Here is a 15278-nt window from a genome sequence, read left to right on the forward strand (position 1 = left end):
GGCTGGATTGTCACCCATTTGTGGCTGCTCTGACACTGGGCCGGGGACTCAGCCCCCAGGCTCGGGAAGCACAAAGGGAGCTGGGAGCCACCTTTGCCCAGCACCCCTCGACTTGCTTCCTCCCAGGGTCTAGACCAGTGGATCCATTTTCCAAAGTACCTGGTCAAACGTTTCCCCTCTGGCCCCAGCGCCCAGCGAGACGACCACCATGAGGGGCCAGGGACCGGCACCGGCACCACCTGGGAGCTCATGGGAGGCTTCAGCCCCCTGAGACCTGGTTCCCCTCTCACTCACTGTGGGGAGAATCATGAGCGAGCACCCTGACCCCCATGGCGTGAGAGGACAGGAGGTCCCCTGGGGGAATGAACCAAGCAAACCACACCATGGCCTGCGTGAGGCCTGCAGTGACCTAGCTACAGGAGCGTGGCGCTCACCGCTCAGGCCAGGCCATCTGCAGGCACCAAAGTGGGCAGAGCCTGAAGGGAGTTCTCGTACTTGGGGCTAAATCCTGCAGTTCTTCAGCAAAACTCCCATCGACCGTTCTCCAAGCCCAGAGCAAGAGCTGGCCACACGCCGAGAAGGGGAACTCAGCCGTGGCATCTGGGTGTGTGGCTTGTGGCACACAGTCACTGGTCTGGGCAACTGTTGCCCACAACCATCTGCGCCCGCATCCGAAATCCATTTGCTCTCCGCCCTTGCCCAGTTTTGGCTCAGCTCACACGCCAAGTTGGTTTTGCACGTCTCCGTGTGGTCATTTGCACACCCAAGCGACCGTGCTCACAAGGTCCAGGAGCAAGAGACTGGACGTGCCGAGCGGCCCACCCACAAGCTGCCCATGCTGCGGAGAGGGGAACGAAGCCAAGGAAGTGCCGAGCAAGCGTTTGCTGCTGTGCCTCATTGCTCCCGACCTGGGCAGGAGGGGGACTGGTGCTGCTGGGGTCCTTTCAGGTGTGCAGTCAGGACACTGAGCACGGGTGGGACGGCTCACAGAACGAGCCGACTACAGGACCTCTCCCCGGCTCCTCATGACAGTCCATGCAAACTCCACACAACGCTGGAAATGGAGCTGGGGGCGGGGGTAAGAGTGAGGAGCAAATTGGTGCAGCAGTACAGATTCCCTCCGCCCCACTCACACCTGGACTTTAGCAGCTCTGGAGTGACTAGCACAGAGTTCCTATGACTTAGCGACCGTCTCGGAGCCTCAGGGCTGCCAACGCTCGGCTCTATGCGTTCGTCTCTCAAGCTCCCAGGACAGGCCCAGGTGGGAACTTTCAGCAAAATCCTCTTGACCATTTCTGAGTCACGTATGGCAAAAGAAGCCGCTCTGTGCCCCATGCGGCCCTGGGGAGACCCAGAGCCTGAGGGAGCGTGAGGCAGCCTGAGCCTAGAGCCAACCTGGCTGTTCCCAGTGTGGACGCAGGGACTGCTGGGAATGAAGGCACATGGCCCCCTTCAGAGCATGGAAACCGAGTCTCTTTGCTCCCCAGTGTGGGGCAGGAGGAGGGGCATTCTAGGCAGAAGGGCTGCAGGTCAGCGAGGGAGGCAGTTTGGAAGAGGCAGGGGAAGCCTGTCCTGTCCCGGGGCCGGAGAACTTGGTGGGGAAAGGGAGAGAGTCCATGACGCTGCTGCATGTGTCCTTTGGGTGACACCTGGCCAGAGGGGTGGGGGAGCTGACAGTGACGGAGCAGCATGGAGTGGGGCAGCCTGGCGCCCTACTGACAGATGAGCGCTGCCAAGTGCCGACACAAAACTGTTCGCAGGGGGGAAGTGATAGATGCTAACACTAATTTTAACCACAGGCAGCCGAATTCCTTCCGACAGGCGCCGCGCTCAGGATTTAGGGCACAGCTGCTGGGTTCAGATAAGGTGTGCAATCAGGCCGGCGTGCCGAGTGTTACTTAATAATGACCGTGGGTGATGGATGCGGCTGTCTCAAGGATATAACCTCCGCATTTGGAGCCTTTCAACCCTGAAGCCATCAATCCTGGTCCCTGGGTGGCGGGGGGAGGGGGCGAGCGGGAGGGGCGACAGCTTATTTCACGCTCCTTAGCGCCCAGTCACCGGCTGGATCCCATCTCCGAGGGCGCTGCCTTTGTCTAGCCCCTTGTTTCTTCGTTATGGCCACAAGTCCCTAATTACTCTACCAGTCCCTAGGGAATGTCTGCTTCCAGCAGCCTACCTCCATTCCCCGCCATACCCACGCTGAAGGCAGGTCTGGTCAAAGGAATGGGTCACTGGGGCACGGGAGGCCCACGGGGCACAGGACGGGCCCGTTCTGCACAGAGGAAAAGGGGCAGGAGCAGAGGACACCAGCCTGGGGGCCAGGGGTTTCTAATCTCAGCTGTGCCAGTGATGCTCGTGATCACTTGACCTGTGCACATCTCATTGGTGACTCTTCCCCCGCTTTGTGACACCACCTGGCACCTATGCTGTGCTCCAGCCAGCCCCAATCGCTCAGCTCCCCACGGGGCATTTCCCACTCTCAGGGCACCAGCCCTCCAGCCGCAGCTGGGTACCAGCGTTACCCGTCTGTGCAGGCAGGAGGGACGTGTTGACTTGTGAAGGTTTCACTGGATTACACCATGAACTGGCTCCCTTGGCCTGGGACAGTAACAGGAAAAATCCCAACGTGCCGCTTGCTTCCTTCCTTCTTCCTCGCCCCCCTTAGCACTATCCCGTGGCATGGACAGCACCGTCCTACGCCCCCTCGCTGCTGGTCTGGGGCTGGGCTTGTTCTGTAAGATCTGGTCCTTGCCAGCTGTCAGGATAGGGCCCCTGCCGCCACTTCCCTGGCTGCTAGTCTGAATTCTCACTGAACATTAGCCGCTGCTCCGGGGGCTTGAGCAAGGGGCCTGTGCAGGCTGAGCCGGCCTGGCCCGACAGGGAAGGAACCTGCCAAAGGCCAGCTGTGAGGGGCGAGCCAGGATGCTTTTCACGTTTCTGACAAGCACAAAGCCAGTTGCCAGGCCAAAGGCAGGCAGGCTCTGTGGGGGGGGCTCCACAGGCGGTGGGTACTCGGGTGTGTGCGCAGGGGCTGGCTGCCCCCAGTGTGTGCAAGTAGAAACCCTCTCTGCCCTCCTCCTCCCCCCAGTCATGGTTCCCCTTTAAGGGGGGGCTGGGAGGTAGCTAGTGGGACGTGCTGGATGGCCATCCTGGGGCGCGCAGGCCTGGGCAGGTCCCTGCAGAGAACAGCAGAGGCCACTCCCCTCGCGTGCCTGGGCCAAGCAGGGAGCTCAATCCCCATGGCCAGGCTCTGCCTGTTCTCCTTAGGCTGCCACCACCAGCTAATTAGAGCCAAACGGTGGAGTTCTAAGCTCTGGCAGCTGCCATCCTCCTGCCCTTTGGGGAGCCGGTCTCCCCCGCCCTGCAGTGATTCTTTGTCCATCCCGGTGACACACCACAGGCAGGGCGCAGTGCGGAAGCCCTTGCCTGGGTCTGCTCACAGGCGCTCTCTGCACTTCGCAGGAGCAGCGAGACCCATTTCTTCAGAACAGGGTTCAGCAGCCTCAGAGGCGCATGCACGAGCCACTCACAGCCAAGTGTTTTGAACTGGCCTCCCGTTCCACGCCCCCAGTCCCTTGCTGTTTGCCTGCAGGCGTCCCACCACCGGCAAGCCAGGGCCTGGGCACCCAAACAGTTTTGTTTGTGCCACAACTAATCATGTCCACAAAACCAGAGGCTGGGTTAAAAAGCCTGGCCCTCCAGGAGCCACTGAGCCGCCCGGCCAGGTCCAAGGACATGACTCCCTCCCACAATATTTGTGATAAAAACTAGCCTCCAACCGGCAAGCGCTTTGCTCATCAGCAGCATTTAATCTTTCATTTGACCTTATAAAAAGTCTATTTGTGTTGGGATTTTAAATTAAGTTTTCTTAAATCATCCACTGTAGATTTTACACTATATTAATTTCTATTCAAGCAAAAGAATTTGGTATTTGCTCTTTTCAGAAGCCGCTGTCTGGAGACGGAGGGAAATGCCAGGGGGTGTCATTTCCTTTGGCTCAGTTTGACAGTCCTGTGCTGTCCCCTCTGTCAGGAGGCGCCGCAGGTCCCCATTTGGGTCCTGCGCCCCCCGGCCCAGCACTGGAGTTGCTGGCTGCAGGAGGGTTCGAAACCTGGCATGTTCTGTAGCCAGTGTCCCCCTCTGCACAGGGCCAGCGTTCTCCCTTTTCTGCGGGATGGGCTCCTGTGGCCAGTATGGTCTGGAAGGCTGTAAATCCAGGATTAAATAAGAGGGAACAAATCTGGGTGCTGCTTGGCTGGGGGGCTTCTCTTCCCCTCCTTTTCACCTCCATGTGTCCGCGGGACAGAGTGAAAAGTGCCCTCCCTCTCCGCTCACCGGGAAACCCCAGCGCAAACCCTGCGCTCAGTGCTCGGCCAGCGAGAGCAGCAACGCGGCCAAGGGAGCTGTGCTGCGTCCTGCTCGCCGCCCCTCAGGCGGATGCTCAGAACCCAAGAGTGGCTGGAGGGAAGCGAAAGCCCAAACCGAGGTGGTAACCCTGGCGTGGGCTCCCACAGGGCTGGCCTGCAGCTGCTGCCTTCAGTTTGCTGGGGGTGGGGGCCTGTTCCAACTCGCTTTGCACGTCTGGCTTTGCCTTCCTTATCCCTCAGCTGCAACCGGGCTGAGGTAAAGTGTCTGGAGCAGTATCATCTACAGCCTCCGGTTGCTAGGCAACAGGGCCAGGTGAGCCCTTGAACTTTATCATAAGCGCTGAAATGTACTGGGGCCGGCGAGGGCTGTACGCATAGGGAGAGGCGCCCTCCCCTGCCAGCACCCCCGGCTCAGGGAGCCAGAGGCGTTTCATGGTGCTGTTCACGGCTTTCGCCGTGGGTCAGAGCTCTGGGGGAGCAGACAGACCTGCCCCAAGGCCCCGAGCCAGACACCCCAGGGATGGGAGAGCTTCGGCTCATGGCTCTGCTAAGGGCTCAAACGAGGCCGCCCTCAGACCCACGGCCCCGCTTCACGGCCTGGGCCGAATTAAGCCATTTCCATCCTCCCTTCTTCATCTGCACCTCACACCCCAAGGCTCCTCGGACAGCACAGGCTGATATCGCTCTGACGGGGTCACCACCGGCTCTATGCAACCTGCCGAGCGGCCCTGCCCTCTGCTAACAGGTCTGGGGGATCCCTAATGAACCTGGTTACCAAACTGATCCACTGAACCCCATAGGGACTATAAACCTGCGCGGGGGGATCTGCCGGAGACTGAGGGTGGAGCACTGGGGAGTAAGGAGATGTCCGCTTCCCTGGCTGTAAACCCATGAAGGTTGAAGCCAATACTCATGATCTTCAGGGTTTGGCTACGGGTAGCCCTGCTGTACTTTGAACACTGGCCAAAAGAACAGGCCACCAAGTCCTCGCTCCCTGTGGGGCCTGTCAGCAGGCAGGCGGCTGGTGGGATTCGGAATCTAGCTCCACTCTTCACAGCCCCTGAGCAGCCCGTGACAGCTACTGGGCTCACCAGCTCAGGTTGGAGCTGCAGGTAAAAGGCTCCACACCTGTCCCCAGTGTGCTGCGCTTCCCAGCCCTCCACAGACATTTTCCACTAGGCTTTATTTCCACAACCCCGGACTAAGCCTCAGTCGCAACCAGGGCTGGCGCTTCCACTAGGCGACCCTAGGCAGTCGCCTAGGGCGGCAGGATTTGGGGGGGCGGCATTTTGCCATCCTTGGCGGAAATTCGGCGGTGGGGGGTCCTTCCGCTCCGGGTCTTCGGCGGAAATTCGGTGGCGGGTCCTTCACTCGCTCCGGGACCCGCCGCCGAATGCTCAGAGGAGGAGCGCTGCCGCCTAGGGTGGCAAAAACCCGGGCGCCGCTCCTGGTCGCAACAGGAGGAGTAGAGGGGGGTCCCTGCACCAACCAATGAGATGCAGCCGCTGCTGGTGGGAAAGTAGGAGCAGTTTAACAGCACCCAGCAGCGCAGGACAGGAGGCTGAAGAAACCCATGCAAGGGAAGCTGCAGGGGTCCATGGGATGGCAGAGTGCAAGCAGTTATGGTGAAGTGTGGCTAAGGGATGGTCACTATTCCTATGGGAAATGCCATGGGATCAAGAATGACCACAAATGGGCAAGACCTGTGTTTTATGTCTCATCTACGAGATGGCACCTCCAGGAGCCCAGCGTCCCAGCATCAGCTCAGGCCAACTGGCTAGCAGGACAGCGGCCCCTTTGTCCTTCCGCGGTGCTGGAGCTGACGCAGGAGAAATGGATAGAAAGGGAGGCCCCTCCACCAGCTACCTCCCGACCTGGTGTGGCTCCTGGGATGCTGTCAGCTACCAAGTTTAGGGAATGACATCTGGGAAGGGACGAGCGGCACAAGCTAAGCACAAGAGCTTTGAAACAAGTTCTTCAGCCTGTTGCTATTGATTTGGTGGAGATTGCGATGGGGTGAAGCTCGGTCAGCTTGCCTCATTATTGTGCAAATTGCTTTAAATGCAAATCTTTTGGTGCACCTGGGGAAAAATGCATTAATAATCTTACTGCTGATTAAGGTCGCAAGGCTGCTCTTTTGCTTGTTCACTGAAGTTTTGCTCCCATTCATCTTTTGAATTTAGTAGTTGGTTTATTTTTATACATCCATCTCTTTGGAGTCCGTAGAAGATATTTCATTAGGGATTTTTACAAAATGTTCTTGCAATCACTTGACAAAATCCTGACTGTACTATTAGTCCTCTCTTCGTCCTTCCTTCAGAATAAGAGACCTAGCTGGAGCCTTGCAAAGAGGAATGCACAGCCAGCCGGGGAATATACGCTGTAGATTCAAAATGCAAGTTCCAGGCCTTCATTGCACATTGGAGGCAGCAGTGGAGACCAGGCTACCACACAGGTGCATCTCTTGTATTTTCCTACTTGCACAAACCCAGACCCCCCTTTCAGAAACTTTGAGCGGATCAGTGAGGTTTGGAGTTTGGAACTTTCAAACACTCAGGAGGTCTAGAATTTAAACCTGGTGAACCTTGGAGTTCTAGACCTGAACGTCGTTTACAACTAGGGGATCATTCCGGTGTCGTACATCTTAGACCGCTGCGGGGCAGAGACTGTGTCTGTGCGGCACCCTGCACACCAGGTCCCCAGACTGAACTAGTAATACCATGATATGTGTCATCAAAAAACAACAGTCAGGGTAGAGTCAGGGGGAAAAAAAACAAACTCTGAGAGCGCAACTGCAGAAGCAAAAAACAAAAATGGCCGGAATGCCACCCCTGAAATTGTGTCGCCCCAAGCACATACAGAGCCGGCCCTGGTAGAGTTCACTGCCTCTTAGTATTTCACCACTCTTCAATTTTAACATTGTAGAGCTTTATGAAAGGCCCTAGAACTTAGAACCTTTCCCATTCTAGATTTTGAAACGTTTTGGAAGTGTTTGAGGGAGGGGTGCTGAGGGAGTTGCCTGATGTTATTGCAGAGTCATTGGCCATGATCTTGGAAAATTCATGGTGATCGGGGGAGGTCCTAGACGATTGGAAAAAGGCTAATGTAGTGCCCATCTTTAAAAAAGGGAAGAAGGAGAATCCGGGGAACTACAGACCAGTCAGTCTTACCTCCATCCCTGGAAAAATCATGGAGTAGGCCCGCAAGGAATCCATTTTGAAGCACTTGGAGGAGAGGCAGGTGATAAGAACATGAACATAAGAAAGGCCGTACCAGGTCAGACGAAAGGTCCATCTAGCCCAGTATCCTGTCTACCGACAGTGGCCAATGCCAGGTGCCCCAGAGGGACACCTAACAGGCAATGATCAAGTGATCTCTCTCCTGCCATCCATCTCCATCCTCTGTCAGATAGAGGCTAGTGACACCATTCCTTACCCGTCCTGTTCCCTAGGGAGGTGGTGGAATCTCCTTCCTTAGAGGTTTTTCAAGGCCTGGCTTGACAAAGCCCTGGCTGGGATGATTTAGTTGGGATTGGTCCTGCTTTGAGCAGGGATTTGAACTAGATGACCTCCTGAGGTCTCTTCCAACCCTGATCTTCTATGATTCTAAGTCTGTTCTGTATTTAAAGGTGGGTGGCATGAATGGATCAGGGGGATTCTTACAATTCTGAAGTTTTCTGATACCCAGAATTCCTCCTGGTTCTATTTGGCAGCCTCTCAGTTCCCTAGAAGTCTCCTGTTTGGGGGGCTCCTGCCCCATCTGTTTTCTGAAGACCACTCCTGATATGCGGCTTGACCCTTCACCCATTCACAGCACCAGTAAAACTCCCCTTGACTTCCCTGGGGTGGGGTCTGGCCATTAAAAGGCCACCCCAGCTCCCTGCGGGGCTATCTGAAGAGGTAGGAAAGATCCAGGAACTCAGCTTGTAAAGGGAAAAGAGACACCTGGGGCTGATCCAGTGCCCATTGATATCAACACCATCCTCCCATTGACTTCAGTGGAACAGGCCCCTTGGAGGACATAGCCATAGGACCAAACAAAAGCCCTGTTTCTTTCTGATGCCCTAATCCCCCTTCCCTCAGGGTACAGTCTGATCCCTTCCCACACCGCTCCCTGGTGTCCCCCAACAGCAGCCTCTGCCCTCCCTCCCCTCCAGCTCCTCTCCCAAGCAGGCAGCATCTCAGCGCACTCTGAATTCCTCTCCTTTCCCAGCTCTGTCTTGCGAGGACCTGGAAATAGCTGCACCAGGCAGTTTCCTCCAGGCCGCCAGGGGTGTTTTCAGCAGAGGGTCATGGGAGATCACACAGAGAGCCCGATAAGACGGAATGGATTCTGCGTGTGCGCTCTCTTATCCTAGCTTTACCCATTATAGCGACAGTTCTATTCAATAACATTCCACGGAGCCAGCGTTTGGCACCGTATCTTTTATTAATATGCCAATGGCTGCTTATAGAGGAACCTGTTAAACAGATCACCTTGTCCCCTGGCTGCGTTAGCAGGCACTTAGATTGCAGCTGCCCTGTCTGTCTTCACCTCTGGAGTCACATATGGATGCAGGCCGTGGCTGACACCATAGAAGGGGGTCTCCGTCTCCCCCTGAGCACTAGCCCTCGCTTGCCTTTTGCGATATCACTGTTCGTTTGCAAGCCTGCTGTGGCCGGAGGCTTTTCCTACAAGCTGTCAGACAGGCCATGGTGGGAGGAGTAATTATCCTTCAGCCGAATAGATACAGGAGAGGGCGCTTCCGCTGCAGACTAGGACCTCACGGCCTCAGACAGCAGCTCAGCCAGGAGACGCTGGCTGCAGGGAATCCAGGGAATAATCAGAGCCGGTTGCAGTGCATGTAGGGCCTAACCCCGAAAGGCACTGATTTCCCACCGCTCCCACTGCCTCCCCTCTCGGGGTCGGGCCCTTACGCAGCCCCTCACCCCTGGAGCGCACAGTCCTCTGCAGGTCGAATGATTTAATGGACCCGTTTCAGCCTGGCCTGGTCTTGCTTGTGTGGGTCCAGCCAAACCACGTTACACCTACGCTAAGGAAAGAGGCACTAGCCTTGGTCAGCAGGACGCAGCAGGGACATGGCTGGGTGTGCACACGAGGTGTGAACACGATGGCACCAGTGCAGACCAGACGTCAGAGGCTCAATTGCTTGGCTGGGAAGGTTAAAGGGTGACGGTCACAGGCTGCAAATCCCTGCACCGGGAGCACACTTCTGGGAGCAGGAGACCCCCGGCCCAGCCCTGCTCTGAGTGCCAGCCCAGGCATCCCCAGTGCATGGGGTGGGCAGAGTCCCTCTGGGCGTCTCTTACTCAGTCTTTGTCCATTCCCTGGGCAGAGGTGTCACCTCGCCTCCAACCCCTTTCCTGGGTTCTCATGTTACATGCTTAGGTATCTCCCTTAAGGCCAGTCTCCCATCCCCCAATGCAGACCGTCCCAGCCAAACTTCCCCCGCAGCATTCAAAAAACACATGAAGAACAGTCCCAGTTTGTTACACAAGGCCTGCAGAGCTAATGAGTATCCCTTGGGTTAGCAGCCCTTTGCACGGCGGCACTCGCTGATCCGTCATGTGTCCCTGGCACCATGGACGGCATTGTTAGACTGAGAGCAGGGCACTGAATACCAGCACGTCACGACCCATGGCTCCTCCACCTCCCATGGGGGCCTGTGAGAGAAGGGTCACGTACCCAACACACACAGGAGAGGGAGAGGTGCCTCCAGGTGCTCAGGGTCGAGCCAGGGGCGGATCTCAGGAGAGAACCCAGGAGTCCAGGGCACCTGTTCTAACCATGAGGCAACAAGGCTGAAAAGCGAAGGGAGACAAGGGGATCAGCCCCAGAGCTGTACCCTGAGCACAGTGGGCCCAATCCCGCAGTGCTGGCTGAGGCAAACTGCCAACTTTAGGACTGAGGGGGGGAGTTGCCTCGTCATCCCCGGAGGGAGCCTGGGCAAAGCCAACCAGCTTCTCCTTCTGGAGAAAATCACCTGCTGCAAGCACTGCTTATCCTGCTGCTCCCAGGCATTGCCCGGCTGGCGCTGTAGCCACCCGTCCTCTCTCCTCCTGCACAGAGGCGGGGACCATCTGTCTGTTATATGAGCGTGCAGCGCCTGGCGCAGCGGGGGCCTGATTCCAAGAGCTGCAGGAGCGAGGGGGGGGGGGCGGGGAAGGTGAGGAGTTGCCCGAACTGAAGTCTAGGAGCCCTGGGCCAGGGAATTTGGGGCTGGAGCTCTGCAGCCGGAGCCCCTGTCTCGGTGCAGGGAGCCATGCAGGCCCCAGCACAGAGGTTACACATGGACACACCCTCTCTCCGGGGCACAATCCCCTCCTGCCAGGGCCTGGCACAGCGCTACCATGCGACACACAGGCTCGCAGCACTGGGGGTCACCATGGTCCCCACAAGACTGGCCCCAAACACCCCCCAAGCTTCTGTCTCATACCTGAACATCCGGGGGGGCAGGAGTTGTTGGGGCCCGGGGCTGTCTTGGCTCAGACCCTGCTCCCCCGGCTCAGCACTCAGAACCTGGCCCTGCCGGCTCCACTCAGTAACCTCCAGTGGCTGCACCTGCCCCTCCTTGCCCAGCTGGGTGAGGAGAGGGGGCGGGGCTGCTGCTCCCGCTTGCTCCCAGCGGCTGTAGAGCCGGCGTGACCGGCAGGAGCGCTCTGCAGGCAGGCGTTACCTCCCCGTCCTCCACAGAGTCTGCAAGGGAAGGGCGCGTGGAGAGAGACCCGCATTTGTAATGACAAAGCACAAGCAGAGACACCCCCCATGTACAACCCCCTTCCCCTGCACCCCCTCTGCCTCCTCCCCTCCCATACACTGCCCCACTCCCAGCCTGGCTCCGAGGGAAGCGCAGATGATTATATTAGGGTTGCCCTTAGCGGTGTTCGGAGTAACGGGCCCCCAGCTAGGTGAATGTCTTTACCCCACAGGTGACACTGCTGGCAGGGCACTGGCCAGCTGCCGGGGCTAATGCTCTTTGCTGGCAAAACTTCTTCCCGTCCATTAACTGATGACCCCACGGCGCTGGGCACATCTGGAAAGCGACAAAGGGAAACTGAGGCACAGGGGGGGCGCAGGGATGTGCCCGAGGAACAGGGCTCCGTCAGATTAGATTAGATCCCAGTTCTGGGTTCTGCACCCGGCGCTCTCCCGTGTGGCCGGAGGTTAAAACCGCCAGAGCCCCCCGCGGAGCTGCCCTGCTTGGGGGCTATTGCCCATCCAATGTGCTGCCCTGGCCTTGTTTCCACAGATTAACCAGCACCCATGAGGCGTCTCGCACGGCTCCCAGGAGCATGCCCCAGCACAGACCCTGCCCTAGCAGCACAACCAGAGGGGCAGCTCACCCCCTCCTTCCCCACAACAGCGTGGGGCAGCCTCTGGGCCCTGTTTAGGCAGGTGCTAGGGGACTGGGCAGCGTGAGGAGACCTCTGGGCTCGCCCTCAAGCCCACAGTGGGGCTGTGGGGTAGGTGGGGTGATGCAACACCCCAGGCCGGCTGACAGGCCATCCTGGTGCAGTCAGAGGGTGCTTGGGTCGCCCGTTTGCAGCTCAGACAGGTCACTCAGCCGGCAGCCAGGGACAGACTGGCCAGCTGCTAAAACCAACCCCTAGCACCAAGCGCAGCCCAGGATGGGATGTTCTCAATCCCCCGGGGCCATGATGGGCTCTGCCCTGGAGCGCCTTGCCCACACCTGAGGAAGAGCTGAAAGCTGGTCTCTCTCGCCACCCGGAGCTGGTCCAGTCACAGATGACTTCACTCAGCTTGTCTGTGTGGTATCCTGGGCCCGGCAGGGCTGCAGCCACACCGGATACAGCCTCGTCCTGCTCTTCCTTTTCCTCCCAATGTCTCTCTCGCTCAGGACCCGCCAGGGGAGGGCTGGGTGGAGTAGCCCATCCTCTCATTATTTTGCCCACCAATTAAGCCTAATATCAGACACACCAATTTGGGTTCATTGATTTCCAGTTGCACAGCCTCTGTTTTTACCAAGCGTCATTTCAGCACAGTCCTAGGATCATATCAACGTGGCCTTGTTTGGTTTGAACTAATTTAGTCTGTCTGGTTCTCTTGCACCCGTGTATAACATCCACCACTGAGAGCAACTCCCCCTTCGTCCCACCCACGCTTCTTATCACACATCATCGGGACGTCTTAGGGACGGACACAAGCTCTGCACAGTTGCGCTCACAATTAGGGTACATTTGCAGGCCCAATTATCACAACAGCTGGGAGGGCAGGGGATGGTACCAGCTGCCTCACTGCCAGCTGCAGAATGGGGCCCCGTCAAGTCCATTGCAGGAGCCTCCGGAGAGGTGGCTCCAATATCTGGGAGTCTGGAAGTATTATGGGCTGGTGGCCCAAGCCCAGGAGTGGGGGCTGGTCTTGGGGTTTTCTCTTGGTGAGTCCCCTCTGCTCCTCCATCGACACCTCTGTTCAACACTCCGGGCTGGTCTGCACTGAACATTGACGCTGGTACAGCACATCGCTCAGGGTAAGTCCACACCCCTAAGAGTCGTGGCTACCCCGACCGGACCCCGGAGCAGGCAGCGCTAACTCAGCTGAAGAATTTTCCCTGCAATCCGGCTACCGCCTCTCGGGGAGGTGGATTAGCTCCAGCGACGGCAGACCCCCTCCCGGCAGCGCACGTTGTGTCTACACTGAAGCGCTACAGTGGAGCAGCTGCAGCAGTTTAAGTGTAGACATAGCCTGAGACTTCCCTGCCTTACTGCTCAGCAGTGTCTCCCTGAGGGAGCGTCTCCACTAGCGAAGTCCCCGGGAATTTGCATTCTCTCCTAGCTGAAGTGAAGTACTGAGGCTGGAGCATGCGGTGTGTGGGTCTGTGCTGGCCCCAGAGCGCTGCACACCGTGGGGAGAGAGGCCTGGGAATGCCGAGCTGGCATGGCGTCGCTGGCGGGGTTCCTCTCCCTGAACGGCCCCAATCCAGCCAAGCTCCTGACCCCACGTTTAGCTGTCGGCGTGGAGTAGCACCATCGGCGCCAGGGAGCTGTGCTGGATTGGGGCCTGGATGTGCGCAGACCCTTTAGCCAGCGCCAGGCTGTCCCTGCGGGTGAGGGAGCCCTGGCAGCGGCCTGGCCGCTCTGCATGAATGCGCTGATCACTCCCTCCCCGTGCGCCCGACCTCTCGCTATAGCAAAGTTCACATCAATTTTCCTTCCCCTCATTTGTCTGTAAACCATGAAGAAAAATCACCACCGTCCACCCGCATCAGAACGCCGCGGTGATGTATGGCTGTAATAAAAACCCCATTTCGGGAGGCTGCCTTCCCGGAGCCGCTGGGCTGTGCCGCTGCACAGTGCTGCAGCCCCCGGGCGGTGCAGACGGGCCGCGGGGTCTGCAGCTGGTGCCGGGAACAGCCGGGGGGTGTTACTGCCTGGCACTCGCTGCCCGGGCTGCCCGGGCGTGGGGAGGAAATGGCCAGAGACAAGCGCCCCCTCCCCCCCAATCGCTATCTCCTGCCTCTGGTCACGGGCTCTGGGCATTATTGATAGGAGCCATTAGGGCATCATTGAGCCGCAGCCTTTGCAGAGCCATTTAGGCAGCTGGCGTCATTAACCCCCGAGGAGCTGGAGCGAATGGAAGGGGGCCAGGGGGTGAGGGGAGACGGGGCTTCACTCAGGAGCCAGTGGGGGCAGGGGGGAAATGGACAGTCTGCCCCACGCAGGGCACCTCCTCTCAGACAAGCATGGGGCAGCATCTGCTAGCAGGCCGGGCCAGCAAGCCACAGCCCGGACAGGCCCGGACAGGCTGCCTGCACCTAACCCTGCAGCCTGGCCAAGCTGTATGGACCCCGGCAACTTCCCAGCCCCGCCGCACCCATGTGAGGGGCTCTGAGCTTCTCCTTTGGCAGGTGCCCGGCGGAGGTTCCAGCCAGACGCCTGCATCGCTGTGACCAGACTCGGATCAATCCCGTGTGTGCAGGGGGCAGCGTGGGCAGTGGGGAGTGCATGCACTTGGGATGCACCAGGGTTCACTAGCTGTGCGTTGCACACACGCCCTGCAAGGCAGGAGGGGCCCCGAGCTCAGGCCGAACATCTACAGAGCGATGTTTAGTGCCCTGGTCCGAGCCCCTTGAGCCCAAGTCAGCTGATGCGGGCCAGCCGTGGCCTTGCCACTGGGCTCTTATCCCTGTGTAAAGGGACCCTCTGAGCATGGGCAAGTCCATGCCTGGCCGCAACATGCCATAGGGCGCTTTGGGAAGCCTGGCCAATAACCCACCGCGCCTGCCGCATCCTGGTCAGCAGTTCCTGCGTCTCCCTCCCTGCTGCCAGCCGCGGGTGCCCATATGTAGACTTGGGGATTCCTGGCCCCGCCAGCATCAGTGTGACCTGTGACCTGCCCTTGTCCCCACGAGGTGGCACAGAGCCGAACCAGCACATCCTGCCCCCGGCAGCGACTGCGCTGTGATAAGCCGGCCCACAGCTCAGCCCTGCGCGGCGTGTCCTGCTCATTGTCCCTTTCCGACAGCCTGCTCCAGAACTCAGGAGGCGCCCAGCAAAGCGCGCTGGCAGCACTCCCTGCTCGCTGCACGAGCCGCCCGGCCCGGGAGAACAGGCACCACGCGGCCCACGCCCCACTCTACCCCACCGGGCCGGCTCCAGGGCTGCGTGGAGCACGTAGACATTGAGCTGAAGAATAAACTGGCCCTTTCGGGGGCTTTTCGTCGTTTCTGTGCTAAGCTGCTCGCTCTCCCTGTACAAAGCTTGCCAGAGGCCAGAGCCGGCGAGCATCGCACGCGGGCGGGGATGGGGCGCGGGGAAGGGGATGCTTGCTCAGTAATGATCATCCAGACAAACGAGCTGAGCCCTCTTCAAAGCAAACCCCAGCGGGGAGGAGACGTGGCTTGGGAGTGCTGTGGGGCTGTTCCTGGGGGGTCTAAGTGTCTGGGTGCGA

The 15278-nt window shown here is 58.7% G+C and overlaps 1 long non-coding RNA gene across 1 annotated transcript in view; it reads right to left on the reverse strand.

The window, feature by feature from the left end:
- The window catches only part of LOC135975386 (uncharacterized), a 38217-nt gene extending 26458 nt beyond the window's left edge, over positions 1 to 11759 (reverse strand). Inside the window, exon 1 of the long non-coding RNA XR_010592413.1 lies at positions 10807 to 11759. This is a non-coding gene — a long non-coding RNA (uncharacterized LOC135975386). The remainder of the gene's footprint in view (positions 1 to 10806) is intronic.
- Positions 11760 to 15278: the final 3519 nt, after the last annotated feature.

The sequence above is a fragment of the Chrysemys picta genome, chromosome 13 (assembly GCF_011386835.1).
Source record: "Chrysemys picta bellii isolate R12L10 chromosome 13, ASM1138683v2, whole genome shotgun sequence".
NCBI classification, from domain to species: domain Eukaryota; kingdom Metazoa; phylum Chordata; order Testudines; family Emydidae; genus Chrysemys; species Chrysemys picta.